This window comes from Macaca nemestrina, chromosome 7 (assembly GCF_043159975.1).
Source record: "Macaca nemestrina isolate mMacNem1 chromosome 7, mMacNem.hap1, whole genome shotgun sequence".
NCBI classification, from domain to species: Eukaryota; Metazoa; Chordata; class Mammalia; order Primates; family Cercopithecidae; genus Macaca; species Macaca nemestrina.
Window position 1 is genome coordinate 138327143 of NC_092131.1, and position 15238 is coordinate 138342380.

The window sequence follows — 15238 nt, forward strand, 5'->3', positions numbered from 1 at the left end:
GAGGCTGAGACAGGAGAATTGCTTGAACCGGTTGCAGTGAGCTGAGATCACATCACTACACTCCAGCCTGGGTGACAGAGTGAGACTGTCTCAAAAAAACAAAACAAAACCGAAACACAAAAAACTATCTATCGGGTACTATGCTTATTACCTGGGTGACAAAACAATCTGTACACTGAACCCCTGTGACATGTAATTTACCTGTATAACAAACCTGCACAAGTACCCCCGAACCTAAAATAAAAGAAAAAAAATGGAGCTGTAGAATTATTTAAAAAAAAAAAATTCACATTGTTTTTGTTGATTTGCGTGTGTTTTCTTTATAGTGTAAAGTGTATACTTTGGTATCGTGTGAATATATCATGTTAGTTATTTCTTACCTATTGGTGAATATATAGGTCGTTTTTCTATTATAGAGAAAATGCAGTGAACATCCTTAAACAAGTCTTCTTGTACATTTTGGGTTTCTGTGTTAGGTGTAGAACATACACATTCATTTGGAATAGTACCTTTATGATATGTGACATTCATCATATACTAACTTCCTATATGTCTTAGATTTCCATCTGGAATCTTAGTTTTTTTCTATTGATATTGTGTAATGTAAGCTGCCTCTTCTTGTGCCTGAATCACATTGTTTTATTCTGGCATTATAATTTTTAGTATCTGTCAAGCTAGGACTTTTCTCAGTTTGTAATTTTTTTTTTTTTTTTTTTGAGATAGGGTCTCACTCTGTTGACCGGGCTGGAGTGCAGTGGCACAATCTCGGCTCACTGCATCCTCCGCCTCCCAGGTTCAAGCGATTCTCCTGCCTTAGCTTTCTGAATGGTTGGGATTACAGGTGCACACCTCCACGCCCAGCTAATTTTTTTGTATTTTTGGTAGAGATGGGGTTTCACCATGTTGGTTAGGCTGGTCTTGAACTCCTGGCCTCAAGTGATCCGCCTGCCTTGGCCTCTCAAAGTGCTGGGATTACAGGTGTGTGCTCAGTTTGTAAATTTTTTTTCCCTCACAATTTCTATGTATTTATAGATAATCTTAAGAAACAATTTATCAAATCCAGGTTGATATTAATTTTATACATTAACTGAAGGAGAACTAACTCCCGAAAATGTGGATTCTTTTCAACAAGAGCATTGTTTAGCTCTCCATTTATTACAAATTTTCTTTTGTTCTCTAGCAGGATTTTATTTCCAATAAAATTTCTGCACATTTCTTGTTCAGTTTTTTCTAAGGTATTTTATGTTCTTTGTTGCAACTCTAAATGGAAATTTTGGGGGCTTTGTATATAATTCCTGGTTATTATAGTTGTGTATAGAAACTTGAATTTTTTTTTTTTTTGTAATCAGCTACCTCACTGTGCTTCTTTCTAGTATTTAGCTGGATTCTTCTGATAGGTTTTCGAGGTGTTCAGTATCATGTGTAAATAATAAAAATGTCTAGAATACATAACACTTTGTTGTTCAATTTCTTTCCTCTCCTCTCCTCTCCTCTCCTCTCCTCTCCTCTCCCCTCCCTCCCTTGTCCTCCCCTCCCTCCCCTCTCCTCCCCTCCCCTCCCCTCCCTTTTTCATTCGTTCATTCATTTGTTTGTTCCCTCCCTCCCTCCCTCCCTGCCTTCCTTTTCTTCTTTCTTTTTTTTTTTTTTTTGAAACAGGGCTCGCTTGGTCACCCAGGCTGGAGCGACCTGGGTGGCATCATCGTGGCTTACTGCAACCTCCACCTCCTGGGTTCAAGCGATTCTCCTGCCTCAGCCTTCCAAGTAGCTGGGATTACAGGCATGTGCCACCACGCCTGGCTAATTTTTGTATTTTTAGTAGAGATGGGTTTCACCATGTTGGCCAGACTGGTCTTGAACTCCTGACCTTGGGTGGTCTGCCCGCCTCTGCCTCCCAAAGTGCTGGGATTATAGGCGTAAGCCACCATGCTGGACCTCAATTTCATTATTGATAATAGTGGTGACAAGTGGGCACTCTTACCTTCTACTTGACTCTAGAGTCAATGCTACTGATGGTTTTGTTTTGTGATATGTAGTTTTAAGTCATTTTAAAAAACCTTTTATTCCTGCTTTATTAGTAGATTTTTTATTAAGAATGGATGTTGCATTTTATCAAGTGTATTTTTAACATCTCAACATAATATGAAATTGGTTAATGTTAGTAGATTTTTCTATGTTGAGCCATCATTATATTCCTGGAATGAACCCCTATTAATGTACTTTCTCGTTTTCCTTGCTAATTTTTTTTTTTTTTTGAGACGGAGTCTTGCTGTGTTGCCCAGGCTGGAGTGCAGTGGCATGATCTCCTGCCTCAGCCTCCCAAGTAGCTGGGATTACAGGCACTTGCCACCACACCCAGCTAATTTTTGTATTTTTAGTAGAGATGGGGGTTTTACCATGTTGGTCAGGCTGGTCTCGAACTCCTGACCTCAGGTGATCCACCTGCCTCAGCCTCCCAAAGTGCTGGGATTACAGGCATGAACCACTGCGCCCGGCTGCTAATATTTTTAATTGCAGATTTTTATTAATTGTAGATTATGAAATCCACAATTGTGGTAGTATTACAGTTGTACTTTTTGTGCTTCGTTGAGTTTTGGTATTGTTACTTTATTGACTGCTTAAAAAGAACTGAGACTCTTTGCTCTATGCCCTAAAACATTTAAAGTAGCTTAGGAATTATCTGTTGAAGTCATAATAGATAGAATTCTTCCTTAAAACAATCAGAGCTTTGTTTTGTTGCAAGTATAGTTTCTTTAAATCTCATTACTGATTTATTTCAGTAGTATCCCAACTATATTATCCCCATTCTCTAATTTACAGTAAACAACTGTCAAATTGGGGCTTTTTGAAATGCATCCTTCGTTGAGGGCATATAGGTATCAGATGCTGTGTTAGGTGCAGATAACACTTTTGTTCCCCAAATCAGTCTGACTTGTAATAGATTATAGAATAAAAATCAAAATTCATTTGTTTGTTAACTTTTTCACATTCTGAACTGCTTTCATTTTCTACAATTTTATATTAATGTCTTTACGTATTCTAGCTATTCTGATCTACTTCCTATTCTTTAAATGCACTTGAACTTTCTTTCCTTTGAATTCAATTTGATGAAACTGGCTTGTAAGGTTTTTTTTGTTTGTTTGTTTGAGACAGGATCTCACTCTGTCGCCAAGACTGGAGTGCAGTGGCACAATATTGGCTCATGCAGCCTTGACCTTCTGGGCTCAGGTGGCCTCCCCAGTAGCTGGGACCACAGGCATGCACCACCACGCCTGGTTAATTTTTTGTATTATTTGTAGAGTCAGGATTTTGCCATATTGTCCAGGTTAGTAAGTTTTTTTTTTTTTTTTTTTTTTTTAAAGAGATGGAGTCTTGCTGTATTATCCAGGAGTGATAATAGTGCACTACAGCCTTGAACTCCTGGCCTCAAGTGATCCTCCTGCTTCAGCCTCCCAAGTAGCTGGGACTGTAGACGTGTGCCACCAAGTCTGGCTCTGTAATATTTTGACTCATCAGAGTCATTCTTGATGTAACCAACTTTTTTTATTTGTTTACCCACCATTAATTCTCTCTTCTTTTAGTAACATAACCCTCAGTTCATTTTGGGGAAGCATTAATCTGCCATATATATATATTTTTAATTTAAATGATTTATTGGTCGGCCATCGTGGCTTATGTCTGTAATCCTAGCACTTCGGTAGGCTGAGGTGGGTGGATTACCTGAGGTCAGGCATTTGAGACCAGCCTAGCCAACATGGCGAAACCCCCTTCTCTACTAAAAATACAAAAATTAGCCGGGTGTGGTGGTGCACACCTGTAGTCCCAGCTCCTCAGGAAGCTGAGGCAGGAGAATCTCTTGAATCCTGGAGGTGGAGGCTGCAGTGAGCCAAGATCGTGCCACTGCACTCCATCCTTCGTGACAGAGTGAGACTCTATCTCAAAAATAATAATATAATAATAATAACTTATTGAGGCTGGGGATGGTGGCTCATGCCTGTAATCCCAGCACTTTGGGAGGCCAAGGTGGACGGATCACTTGAGGTCAGGACTTCAAGACCAGCCTGGCCAACATGGTGAAACTCTGTCTCTACTAAAAATGCAAAAATTAGCCGGGCATGTTGGTGGGCGCCTGTAATCCCAGCTACTTGGGAGGCTGAGGCAGGAGAATTGCTTGAATCTGGGAGGCAGAGGTTTGCAGTGAGCTGAGACCATGCCATTATACTCCAGACTGGGCAACAAGAGTGAAACTCTGTCTCAATCAGTCAATCAATCAGTCAATAATCGAGTTGAAATTCACATCGCGTACCATTAACCATCTTAAAATGAGCGATTTAGTGGCATTTAGTACTTTCACAGTATTGTGCAACTACCATCTCTATCTAGTTCCAAAACATTTTCATAATTCCAAAGTAAAATACTCACTAACCAGTTTCTCCATTTTCCCTTCCTATCTAGCCTCTGGCAACTACTATTCTACTTTCTATCTGTATGCATTTGGCCATCCTGTACATTTCTTATAAATAGAATCATACAGTATGTAGCCTTTTATGTCTGACATCTTTCAATTGGCAGAATGTTTACAAGGCTCAAAGTATAGCATTTATCAGTATTTCATTCCTGTTTATGGCTGATTAATATTCCACTGTATAGATTATACGACATTTTGTTTATTCATTCATATCTTGATGGTCATTTGTGTTGTTTCCACTTTTTGGCTATTACGAGTAATGCTCCAATGACTGTGTACAAGTTTTCAGTTTACTTGGGTATAGATCTGGGAGTCGAATTGTTGGGCCATATGGAAACTCTATTTTGAATTTTTTGAGGTAACACCACCAAACTGCTCTTCATAGCTGTCTTTCCATTCTTCCTTTTTTTTAAATTAAAAAAAAAAAAAATAGAAACAGGATCTTGCTGTGTTGCCTAGCCTGGAGTGTAGTGGCTATTCTCAGGCACAATCATAGCATACTGCAGCCTCGAACTCCTGGCCTCCAGCAATCCTCTCACTTTAACCTGCTAAGTAGCTGGGACTACAGGCACTCTGCAGTGCATCCAGCTTATCTTTCCATTCTTATTTATAATATTGAGTACCTTATGTTTTGTCTTTTTTTTCCCTTAATTTTGTTAGCTAATTGTTTTCATTTTTTCCACTAAAGAATTATCTCTTGGGCCGGGCCTGGTGGCTCACACCTGTAATCCCAGCACTTTGGGAGGCCAAAGTGGGGATTGTCTAAGTCCAGGAGTTCAAGACCAGCCTGGACAACACGGTGAGACCCCAGTCTCTAAAAAAGAAAAAGAAAAATCATCTCTCTGAGATATCCATCCTGTTGTTTTTGAATTTTTCTAATTTACCAATTTCCCTTTTCTTCCCCTTCTGCTTCCCTATTTATTTATTTAGAGACAGGGTATCACTCTGTGCCCAGGCTGGAGTGTAGTGGCATGATCTTGACTCACTGCAGCCTTGACCTCCTGAGCTCAAGGGATCATCCCACCTCATCCTCCCGAGTAGTTGGGACCACATCATGCCTTGCCATGCCTGACTAATTTTTTGTATTTTTTGTAGAAATGGGGTTTCTCCATATTGTGCCGGCTGGTCTTGAACTCCTGAGCTCAAGTGATTCACCCACCATGGCCTCCCAAAGCGTTGGGATTACAGGTGTTAGCCAGCATGCCCAGCTTAATGTTCTTATTTTGTTTTTCTATTTTTGAATTGAATTATTAATATATTTAATTTTTTTTAAAGAGACTTGGCCTCATCCTGTCGCCCAGAGTAGAGTGCAGTGGTGCAATCATAGCTCATAGCTTTGAACTTCTGAGCTCAAGTGATCCTCCCTCCCAAGCCTAAGTTGCTGGGACCACAGTCGTGTACCACCATACGCCCAGATAATTTTTAAACATTTTGTCGAGACAGTGTCTTGCTACGTTGCTCAGTCTGGTCTTGAACTCCTGGCCTAAAGCTTCCTCCCACCTCGGCCTCTTAAAATGTTTGGATTATAGGAGTGAGCCACCACACCTGACTTTCATTTAATTCTTACTTTTAAATGGAGCATTTAAGTCTTTATATATTTATTTGAGTCAACTTTGACTACATTCCCTTTATTTTGATAAATGTTTCCTTTATGTAACTTTCTAGATAATTTGTAACTCCTTTCCCCTTCCTCTCTTTGTCTAAGAAACTTAGTTTCCAAATATTTAGCTTTTGCCTTGTTTTGGATTTCTTTAAAAATGTTTTTTAAAAATTTGCACTGATAGGCCAGGCGCAGTGGCTCACGCCTGTAATCCCAGCACTTTGGGAAGCCAAGGTGGGTGGATCACCTGAGGTCAGGAGAGGGAGACCATCCTGGCCTACACAGTGAAACCCCAACTCTCCTAAAAGTACAAAAAAAATTAGCTGGGCTTGGTGGCAGGCGCTTGTAGTCCTAGCTACTTGGGAGGCTGAGGCACAAGAGTCGCTTGAACCCGGGAGGCAGAGGTTGTAGTGAGCCGAGATTGCGCCACTGCACTCCAGGCTGGGTGACAAGAGTGAGACTCCATCTCAAAAAGAAAAAAAAATTTGCACTGATAATACATGCACATATAAGAAATTCAAGTTTTTGCAGTGAAGAGCAGATATCTTTCCTACCCCAGCTCCCAGTAACCCAGTTCTCCTTCCCCCAGAGGCAACTAGTGTTCCTAGGTTTTAAAAAAATGTTTTCAGCGTTTATTCCATGCATTTATGAACATGATATATGAATATATAAACCCTTTTCAATATAGTTGTATTACTGTATATGAACTATTACAGTATACAGAAACTGCATATTTTTCTTTTTTAACAGTGTGTCTTGAAGATTGCTTCCTTTTACTTGTTTTGTAAATACTTTTTGGTTTCACTACTTTCTGGCTAGAACTGTGGTCTAAATTATGTGTATATTTTTGAATTATTTGTTGTATAATGGTCAATTTGAAAATATTTTCCACTGGTACATAAAAAGAACATATTTTAGGATATGCATGATATTTTAGATTAGATTTATCATTTTGGATTACATAGATGACTTCAGGACATCCAGGAAACCTTTGGAAATTTGCTCATTTTTATGAGTATGAGCATGAGTTTTATTCTTTGGGGAGTCGGGGTCCACAACTTTTATCAGATTCTCAAAGGAATTCATGGTCTACCAATAGATTTAAGGACTGGTAAGTTTATATACTGTTGTACTTTGCCTTATTTGTCAAGTACTGGCATATACCTTAGAGATACTGTGGTTTAGTTCCAGACCACTGCAATAAAACGAAAAGTACAGCATAGCAAATAAATCACAGTAAAGCCAATGTCATAGTAAAGCAAGTCACACAGTTTTTTTGGTTTCTCAGTGTATATAAAGGTTATGTGTAGCGTACACTGTAGTCTGTTAAGTGTACAATAGTATTATGTCTAAAAAATGTACGTACCTAAATTAAAAAGTACTTTTCTTTTTTTGGCTGAAAAGTGCTGAGAGTCCTCTGAGCCTTCAAAGAGTTGTAATGTTTTTGCTCGTGGAGGGTCTTGCCTTGATGTTGATGGCTGCTGACTGATCAGGATGGTGGTTGCTGAAAGGTTGGGATTACTTTGGCAATTTCTTAAAATAAGACAACAGTGAAGTTTGCTGCATTGATTGGCTCCTCCTTTCATGAATGATTTCTTTGTAGCATGCATTGTTTGATAGCATTTTACCCACAGTAGAACTTCTTTCAAAATTCAAAAGGAGTCAGTCCTCTCTAACTCTGCTACTGCATTATCAGTTAAATTTATGTAATATTCTATTCCTTTGTTGTCATTTCAGTAATATTCACAGCATCTTCACCAGGAATATATTTCATTTCAATGAACTACTTTCTTTGCTCATCCATAAGAAGCACCTCATCCGTTAAAGTTTTATCATGAGATTGCTGCATTCAGTCACATCTTCGGTCTCCACTTCTAATTCTACTTCTCTTGCTATTTCCATGATGTCTGCAGTTACTTCCTCCACTGAAGTATTGAACCTCTCAAAGTCATCCGTGGGGGTTAGAATCAACTTCTTCCAAACTCTTGTTAATATTGATACTTTGGCCTTTTCCCCATGAACCATGGATGCTCTTAATGGCATCTACAATGGTGAATCCTTCCCGGAACATTTTCTATTGACTTTACCCAGATCTCAGAGGAATCACTATCTATGGCAGCTGTAGCCTTACAAGATGTATTTCTTAAATAATAAGACTTGAAAATCAAAATGACTTCTTTATCCATGTGCTGCAGAATGGATGTTGTGTTTAGTAGGCATGAACACAACGTGAATCTGCTTGTACATCTCCAGTAGAGCTCTTGAGTGACTGGGTGCATTGTCAGTGAACAGTAATGTTTTGAAAGGAAACTTTTTTCTGAGCTGTAGGTCTTAACAGTGGGCTTAAAATATTTAGTAAACTGTATAGTAAACAGATGTGCTGTCATCCGGGCTTCGTTGTTGCATTTATAGAGCACAGGGAGAGTAGATTTATAATACTTCTTAGGTGCCCTAGGTTTTTCAGAATGTAAAAGAGCATTGGCTTCAACTTTAAGTCCACCAGCTTCATTAGCCCTTAGCAAGAGACTCAACCTGTCCTTTGAAGGCAGGTATTGAATTATTTCTAGCTGTGAAAGTCCTAGATGGCATCTTCCAATAGAAGGCTATTTTGTCCACATTGAAAATCTGTTGTTTAATGTAACTACTTTCATCAATTACCTTAGGTAGATATTCTGGATAACTTTCTGCAGCTTCTACATCAGCACTTGCTGCTTCACCTTGCACTTTTATGTTGTGGAGACAGGTTCTTTCCTTAAGCCTCATGAGTGAACCTCTGCTAACTTCAAACAATTCTTCATCTTCCTTACCTCTCTCAGCCTTCATAGAGTTGAAGAGAGGGCCTTGCTCTGGCTTAGGCTTTGGTTTAAGGGCATGTTGTGGCTGGTTTGATATTCTATCCAGACCACTTAAACTTTCCCCATATCAGGAAAAAGGCGATTTCACTTCTTTATCATTTATGTATTCATTGGAGTGGCTCTTCTGGTTTCTTTAAGAACTTTCCCTTTGCATTGCAACTTGGGTAACTGGCGAAAGAGGCTTAGCTTTTGGCCTGCCTTCCTCACTAAACTTAATCATTTCTGGCCTTTGATTTAAAGGGACATGGTGTCTTCCTTTGTCTTGAATACTTAGAGGCGATTGTAGGGTTATTAGTTGGCCTAATTTCAATATTGTTGTGTCTTAGGCAATAGGGACTCCCAAGGATAGGGAGACTGGGGAATGGTTGATTAGTGGGGCAGTCAGAACACATGCAATTTATCGATTAAGTTTGCCGTCTTATATGGGTGTGCTTTGTGGCACCCCCACACAATTACAATAGTAACAATCAAAGCTTACTGATTACAGGTTACCATAACAGTTATAATAATAATGAAAAGTTTGGGCCGGGCGCGGTGGCTCAAGCCTGTAATCCCAGCACTTTGGGAGGTCGAGATGGGCGGATCACGAGGTCAGGAGATCGAGACCATCCTGGCTAACCCGGTGAAACCCCGTCTCTACTAAAAATACAAGAAAATTAGCCGGGTGAGGTGGCGGGCGCCTGTAGTCCCAGCTACTTGGGAGGCTGAGGCAGGAGAATGGCGTGAAACCGGCGGGGCGGAGCTTGCAGTGAGCCGAGATCGCGCCACTGCACTCCAGCCTGGGGCACAGCAAGACTCCGTCTCAAAAAAAAAAAAAAAAAAAAAAGAAAAGTTTGATATATTGTAAGAATTACTTACCAAAATGTGACACAGTTACATGAAGTGAACATATATTTTTGGAAAAATGACACCAATACACTTGCTCAAATCAGGGTTGTCATAAACCTTCAATTTGTAAAAAAAAAAAAAAATGCAGTGTCTGTACAGCACAGTAAAGTCAAGTGCCATAATTGAGGTATGGCTGTATTTAAGTCTCTATTACTGTGGTTGCCATTTTTCCTATGTTTTCTGTGGTTTCCGCTTCATTGTTTTATTACTCTGCTTGTACGTAAAGGTTTGTGATAGTTTTATCTTATTAGTGATTATACTGTTCATCGTTACTAAGTAACCCTTTTTGTCCTATTTATTACCTAATAGATGATACTCTTTTTGGTTGCATTTGTTTGTTATATCATTACCCTACATTTTATCTTCAACATTTTGAAATCACTTGTTTTAGATCCATTGCTTATAGATAAGTAAATCATTTTTAAAATGTATACCCTATTAGATTTATAGTTATATACATTTAATTTATAGCAGAGATTATAAATTTTGGGCCATAACTACTTTCATGTATGTTTTGTTCAATTAGCATATAGATTATTGTTATTATTTTGTATCAATCTTTGTCTTTTGGTTTTAATAGGTGAATTTTACAGATGTTGATGTAGTAGCTGTGCTTGGTCTTATAGCTGACCTTTAGTATCTGTTTTACCATTTTAATACTTGCTTGTTTTCTTCCTTTGTTTCCTGTTGTTAGATGGCCTCTGTTTCTTTGATTCATTTCCTGTTCTATTTTTGTATAATTTTGGAAAATATATGGATTTACCCAGATGACTATATAGCAGTAATTAGCCAGAAATGGAAATGAGGAAATTCCATTCATAGTAATCACAAAATCAGAAATACTTAAGAATCAACAGAAGAGCACAGGACTTACATGAAGAAAATCTAAAATAGGATAGGAACAAATAGGCACACTTTGTCCTTGGATGAACAAATTTCATAAAAATGTCTATTTTCTGAAAATACATAAATCTAATGCAATTCAGATTAGAACCTCAGTAGTGTGTTGGAAGGGATGGCATATAATTGAATAAAATAATCTTATGTTTGTTTGTTTGTTTGTTTGTTTGAAACGGAGTCTCCCTCTGTCACCAGGCTGGAGTGCAGTGGTGTGATCTTGGCTTTCAGGCGATTCTCCTGCCTCTGCCTTCCAAGTAGCTGGGACCACAGGCGCGCACCACCACGACCAGCTAATTTTTGTATTTTTAGTAGAGGCGGGGTTTCACCATGTTGGCAAGGATGGTCTCCATCTCTTGACCTCGTGATCCGCCCGCCTCGACCTCCCAAAGTGCTGGGATTACAGGCGTGAGCTACCGCGCCTGGCCTGAATAAAATAATCTTAAACTTTTGAGACTTTCCTTACCAGTCATCAGAACATTTATACGTTTTCAAAGGTATTTTAATCAAGTCGCTGTTGTTGTAAGAATAGACAAGTGGACTGGAATAGAGAATCCAGAAATAGATCCTATTAGTGGTGAAGTGAATTATTTTGTTGTTTAGATCTTCTGTTTTCTTATTTTTGTTCACTTGATCTATGTTGTACTGAGAGTGGTATATTCATGTCTCATGTTATTAGCATTTCTATTTATGTTTCCTTGCATCTCCTGTAGTTTTTGCTTTATAAAAGCTGTTGCTGTGCTATTTTGTTTTAGAATAATGCCTGGCTAATTCTTTTGCTTTTTAAAGTCATTTCATCTCTTTGCTTGGAGGTCTTTAGGATTTTATCTTTATCTTTGAAATCTAATAGTTTTACTAGGCTATTTCTTGGAGTTGATTGTTTGGGTTAATTTTCCCAAGTACCTTGTATATTGATTCAGATTTTTTTTCTATTTTAGAAAGTTTTCTTGCATTATAGCTATAAAACCAGCTCTGTTTTTGTTTGGTTTGGTTTGTGTTTTTCTTCCTCATGTAATCCAATAATGTGAATATTACTCTTTTTTTCTTATCTTCTGTTTCCACTTATTTCTCTCTGATCCTTTTTATTTTTCTTTATGTCATTGAGTCTACTCTTCCTTGAATGCTTTTATAATTCATTCTTCATTGCTGAGATAATTTTGACTTTTTCTTCATATTTCTTTTCTGAGTTCAGTTACCTCTTTCCCTTTCTTCTTTCCTTTCCTTTTCTTCTTTTTCTTCCTTTTTGTCTATTTCTGCTTTCAGTTTTTGAATTTTTGATTCAGGGTTTTTCATATCATCATATGTTTCAGTTTATTTAATTTTGTTTGGATTGTTAACTTAAACTTTCTTTTGCTTTGTTGTTATCAGGGAATTTCCTTCAATTGATAAATGTGAAATTTAATTTTTTTTTTTGTTTTCTGCAATAGCTCTGTATGCACTTGAGTTTTCTTATGTTCATTTTTATGGTATTGAGTATTTTATAATATTCTTAATTGCATTATCTTCAGTCAATGTAGCAAAGTCCAAATACAATAGCAGAAATGTTGTTTGTTTTACTTGAGGAAAGGGTTGTTCTGTCTTCAATTTTATGGGTCTATTTTGTCTTGCAGGACACTTAAGTATTTCCCCTTTTTCTTCTTTTACCCTTCACCGCTCAGTTATTAAAGCATGCTTCTCTCTTCCTTTTTGCTTTTTCTTTCCTCTGCATTTCAACAAATGCTTATTTAACACTCGTCTTTTTAAATTGCACCTGCTCTTTTAAACCATGCCTTCTGCTTTAAATTAAAGGTACTTGAAACCTCTTCCCTGTAGCCTGTGCTCTGATCTGCCCAGATACTTTTCCAGTGTTTTCAGATACGGTGTGGATTTAATCTTTCTGGGAGTCACTACAAATCATTTTTAGGTGCCTTCACTAGCCTTTCTCCTCTGTCTTTTCTGCAGTTTTTCTTAGTCTGCCTTTGCTTGCCACAAAGCCTTGTGGGTGGATGGAGGTGAAAGCATGTACCCTAAATTGGTTGACTTTTTCTCTTTTTATTTGCAATTATTTGCAATTTGGCATTATATGTCTTCAAGTTATGCTACAGGTGTGGTTTGGTATAGAATTTAATTTTTCCTTCTTGTTTTTTTTTACTGTTTGGGGATGAAATTTTGGGCAGATAGCTGTGCAGCTGCCATTGCCTTCAACTATGTAGAAGTCCTGGATTACTTAGTAAATGGTGGTGGCATAACTAGCCTTCTACCTGGAAACAATAAAATTGGACTCAGCCTGTGCCATATAGAGTGTATTAAACTTCCAGATGAATGTAGAATTTATTTTAATTCCAGATGGACTAAAGACTCAGGTGTTTTCTTAAAAAAAAAAACTCTCAAGAATATCAAGGTGGTTTTTATGTAGGTGATGATAATCTAGAATTCATGTGGAATCTGGGTGTGAGAGTGGGGCAGGGATACTCTTTTGACCAAGAATGGAAAACAGAAGCTATAAAATAAAAGATGTGTGTGTTTGTAAAAGATAGATTTAGAAGAAATATTTACAATGTTGAGGACAGACTGTGATAAAATACAAAAAACTTTTACAAGTTGACAAGATAACAAAATAGGAAAATGCATGAATAAGTATTTCCCAGAAGAGCATATCCAGATGACCAACAAATTTAAGATGTTCAGATTTATTAGTAATTAGGGAAATACAAATTAGAATAACAACATATCCCTGTACAGCTATTAAACCTTCCAAATTTAAAAGAGCACAATTACATATGGCTTATGTGGGAAGGGACGGAGGTAAATAAGGCACTTTTATGTCCTCTGCACAATGCTGGTGTTTAATACCAAATGAAGTCAGGGTGGGGTGGAGGATCATGATTTCCCCCCTCCTCAGTGCATACTTTCCGAGTATCTTAGGAACATGAATTAAGCATAGTAATCATAAACTTGTGAAGGCAAGTGTCATCAGATTTTATATTTAGAATTTAACAGGACATATTGAGAAATAAGAAACTCCTTTTAATTACTGTAGTCTGGAATCTTTATCACTGGAGTGCTTTCTTGATGATCTGCCTATATCATGAAAATTAAATTCCCTTCAGTGATTGAGGATCTTTCTCTATTACCAGCTATCATAAGTGACATTCTGGGGACTTGCTTGAGAGACACCTTCCCTGCAATATTTTGTAATTAAAAATTTTGTGTATATATAAAAAATATATATCAATGCATCTTATTTCTGATGCATTTCAAAATAAATTACAGATGTCTATTTACTTCCCTCAAGTATACTTCAGCTTGCATGTCATTAACTATTCAGTATTTGTTGAGGTAAAGTTTACATGCAATGCAATGTAAAAATCTCAAGTGCACTTTCACTGATTTTTTTATTTTTGTTTTCTTATGTAGAGACGAGATCTCACTGTGTTGTCCAGGCTGGTCTCGAACTCCTGAGCTCAAGCAGTCCTCCTACCTCGGCCTCCCTCAGTGTTAGGATTAAAGACGTGAGCCACCATGCCCAGCCCACTAGGTTTTAACAAATGTACAACCTGTGTATTCCACACCACTATTGAGACACAGAATATAACCTCAAGAAGTTTCCTCAAGCTCCTCACAGGCAGTTCATGCTGTCACCCTCTAGAGGCAGCCACTATTTTGATTGAAGTATTTTTATGGACTTGTGTTTTGTTTTGGATAAATCTTTAGGAGAGGAATTTTTGGGTCATAGGGTTAGATATATGTTTCGTTTTATGAGAAACTGCCAGACACCTTTCCAAAGTGGGTGTTCCATTCTACAATTATGAGTCCCAAAGTTTGGCCTAGGGAAGTAGAAGGATGGAGTTACCATTTATTGAGAGGAAGAAGTCTATAGGAGGGACAGGTTTGGGTGGGGTGGTGGTAGTGGTAGATTAGGAGCTCAGTTTTGGATATGTTAATTTTGAGATATCCAGCCATAACCGAAACAGATAGCCATGTGGAGGGGCCAAGTAGGCAACTGTGTATATGAATTTGGAGTTAGGGAGAAGGCCTGGGTTGGAGATAAAAATTTGGGAGTCATCAGCGTGTAGAACCCACTGTTACACTGACAGTGGAATCAGAACTGAATGGAAAAGGTACATCTAAAGAAATTACTGTTTTTTAAAATAAACTTTGTGTTTTGGAATTTTAGATTTACAGAAAAGTTGCAAAGATGGTACGGTTTCCATATACCCTTCACCCATTTATCCCTAATGTTAATATCTTAGTAGATAACCATAGTACATTTATCAAAGCTAAAATGGTAACATTCGTACAGTGCCATGAACTTCCAGACTTTTTTTTTTTTTTTTTTTTTTGAGAGAGAGAGCCTTGCTCTGTTGCCCAGGCTAGAGTGCAGTGGTGCAATCTCGGCTCACTGCAACCTCCACGTCCCAGGTTCAAGCGATTCTCCTGCCTCAGCCTCCCAAGTAGCTGGGACTAGAGGTATGTGCCACCATGCCTGGCTAATTTTCATATTTTTAGAGATGGGGTTTCATCATGTTGGCCAGGAACATCTTGAACTCTTGG

At 38.1% G+C, this 15238-nt stretch overlaps 1 protein-coding gene and 1 long non-coding RNA gene across 12 annotated transcripts in view; one reads left to right on the top strand and one right to left on the bottom strand.

Moving 5' to 3' along the window:
* Positions 1 to 15238, top strand: part of LOC105488799 (HECT and RLD domain containing E3 ubiquitin protein ligase family member 1) — a 223402-nt gene that overhangs the window by 42210 nt on the left and 165954 nt on the right. The window lies entirely within an intron of this gene.
* The window catches only part of LOC139364454 (uncharacterized), a 114714-nt gene that overhangs the window by 8826 nt on the left and 90650 nt on the right, over positions 1 to 15238 (bottom strand). The gene's annotated exons all lie outside the window — the stretch shown is intronic.